The 3,063-nt window shown below is 42.3% G+C and overlaps 1 pseudogene; it reads left to right on the plus strand.

Moving 5' to 3' along the window:
* The first annotated feature begins 1,219 nt into the window (after positions 1-1,219).
* On the plus strand, positions 1,220-2,682 carry LOC102728174 (ATP synthase F(1) complex catalytic subunit beta, mitochondrial pseudogene; annotated as a pseudogene).
* Positions 2,683-3,063: the final 381 nt, after the last annotated feature.

The following is a 3,063-nucleotide window of genomic DNA, read 5'->3' on the forward strand; positions in this document are numbered from 1 at the left end:
TGCTGTAGAAGCTGGTAGCAAATTATCCAGAAAATCTACCTAAAGATAATAAATGAAGGTCATTGCAATAAACAACAGATTCTCAGTGTAAACAAGAGAGGCTTATATGGAAAAAGATGCCATCTAGGACTTTCAAGGCTGGAGAGGAGAAGTCAGTGCTTGGCTCCAAAGATTCAAAGGACAAGCTGGCTCTCCTGTTAGGGTCTAATGCAGCTGGTGACTTAAGTTGCAGCCAATGGTCATTTACCATTCTCAAAATTCTAGGGCCTAAGAATTATGCTAAATCTACTCCACCTGTGCTCTAGAAATGGCACAACAAAGCCTGGATGGCAACACATCTATTTGCAACATGGTTTACTGAATATTTTAAGCCCACTATTGAAACCTACTGCTAAAAACAAAAAAGGATTTCTTTCAAAATACTACTGCTCATTGACAATGTACATGGTCACCCAAGAATTCTAATGGAGATGAATAGTGATATTAATGTTGTTTTCATGCCTACTAACACAACATCCATTCCATAGCTCATGGATCAAGGAGTAACTTTCTAGTCTTATTATTGAAGAAATACATTTCATAAGGCTATAGTTGCCATAGATTGTGATTCCTCTGATGGATTAGAGAAAAGTAAATTGAAAACCTTCAGGAAAGGGTCCACCATTCTAGATGCCCTTAAGAATACTTATGATTCATGGAAAGAGGCCAAATATCAAGATTAAAAGGAGTTTGGAAGAACTTGATTCTAACCCTTATGGAAGACTCTGAAAAGTTCAAGACTTCCATGGAGAAAATAAGTCCACTGTGATGGAGATAGCAAGAGAACTAGAATTAGAGATGGAGCCTGAAGATGTGACTGAATTGCTGCAATCTCATAAAATGTTCACGTATGAGAAATCACTTCTTAAGGATAAGCAAACACAGTGGTTGCTTGAGATGGAAACTATTCTTGATGAAGATGCAATGAATATTGTTGAAATGACAACAAAAGATTTTCTAATTCTTATTAGTTGAATAAAATCTTTAAAAAAAAAAAGGGCGCCTGGGTGGCTCAGTTGGTTAATTCTTATTAGTTGATAAAGCAGTGGCAGGGTTTGAAAGGATTGACTCTAATTTTGAAAGAAGTTCTACTATGGGTAAAATGCTATCAAACAGCATCACATGCTACAGAGAAACTCTTTGTGAAAAGAAAAGGTAGAGTCCACACCCAGGATCTGCCATGTTGGGTTTTGTAGCTGCTACCTTAGCCTCCAGGGCCTTGTGGGGACTTGGCTCTTTAGCACTGCTACTCCAAGTCCAGGTCTTGCCGTGGGCCATCCTGGCAGTACTCCCACCTGCCAGAGACTATGCCACCCAAACATCTCCTTCCCATTCCTCCTAAATGCACTGGAAGTGCAGGGGAGAGAGATCAGGCTGGTTTTGGAGGTGGCCCAGCATTTGGGTGAGAGCACAGTAAGGACTATTGCCACGGATGGCACCAAAGGCTTAGTTAGAGACCAGAAAGTCCTGGATTCTGGTGCACCGGTCAAAATCCCTGTTGGTTCTGAGGCCTTGGGCAGAATCATGAATGTCATTGGAGAACCTGTTGATGAGGGAGGTCCCATTAAAAGCAAACAATTTGCACCTATTCATGATGAGGCTCCTGATTCAGAAAGATGAGTGTTGAGCAGGAAATTCTGGATACTGGTATCAAGTTGGTGGGTCTTCTGGCTCCCTATGCTAAGGGTGGCAAAACTGGGCTCTTTGGTGGTGCTGGAGTTGGCTAGATGGTATTGATCATGTAGTTAATGTCATCAAAGCCCATGGTGGTCACTGTGTATTTGCTAGTGTTGGTGAGAGGACCTGTGAAGGCAATGATTTACACCATGAAGTGATTGGGTCTAGTATAATCAATTTAAAAGATGCTACCTCCAGTGTGGCACTGGTGCATGGTCAAATGAATGAACCACTTGGTGCTCATACCTGGGCAGCTCTGAATGGACTGATTGTTGCTGAATACTTCAGAGACCAAGAGGGTCACGACGTAGTGCTCTTTATTGTTAATACCTTTAGCTTCACCTAGGCTGGTTCTGAGGTGTCTGCTTTACTGGGCAGAATTTCTTCTGCTGTGTGCTGTCAGTCTACCCTGGCCACTGACATGGGTATCATGTAGAAAAGAATCGCCACCACCAAGAAGGGATTACCTCTGTACAGGCTATTTTTGTGCCTGCTGATGACTTGGCTGACCCTGCCTTGCCACTGTCTTTGCCCACTACCACTGTGCTGTCCCATGCTATTGCTGAGTTGGGCATCTATCCAGCTATAGATCCTCTGGATTCCACTTCTCGAATCATGGATCCCAATGTTGTTGGAAATGTGTATTATGATGTTGCCCATGGGGTTCAAAAGATCCCACAGGACTACAAATTGCTCTAGGACATCATTGCCATCCTGAGTATGAATGAATTTTCTGAGCAAGACAAGTTGACTGTATCCCGTGCATGGAAAATACAGAGTTTCTTGGGTCAGCCATTCCAGGTTGCTGAAGTTTTCATATGTCATAGGGGGAAGCTGGTACCTATAAAGGAGACCATCAAAGGATTCTAGCAGATTTTGGCAGGTGAATATGACCATCTCCCAGAACAGGCCTTCTATATGATGGGACCCATTGAAGAAACTATGGCAAAAGCTGATAGCTGCTGACTGAAGATCATTGGTGAGGGGGTTCTTTAGACACACTAAGCACTCATTTTCAATGCTGTCCCTCTCTTTGCCCCTAATCAAAAAATTTGTTTGCTCTGTAGGCCACATGAGATCCTTGATTGAAGACATCATGTTCCATCTGAAGAGTACTCAAGGTTTCCAATAAAATGTACACCCCTCAAAAAAAAAAAAAAGTCAATTGATGCTGCAAAGTTTATTGTTATCCTATTTCAGAAATTGGCACACCACCCCAGCCTTCACCAACCATCACCCTGATCAGTCATCAGCCATCAACATCAAGGCAAGACCCTCCACCAGCAAAAAGGTTATGACTTACTGAAAGCTCAGATGATGGCTAGCATGTTTTAGTAATAAAGCATT

The sequence above is a fragment of the Leptonychotes weddellii genome, chromosome 1, assembly GCF_054177405.1.
Source record: "Leptonychotes weddellii isolate Sample4059 chromosome 1, ASM5417740v2, whole genome shotgun sequence".
NCBI lineage: Eukaryota > Metazoa > Chordata > Mammalia > Carnivora > Phocidae > Leptonychotes > Leptonychotes weddellii.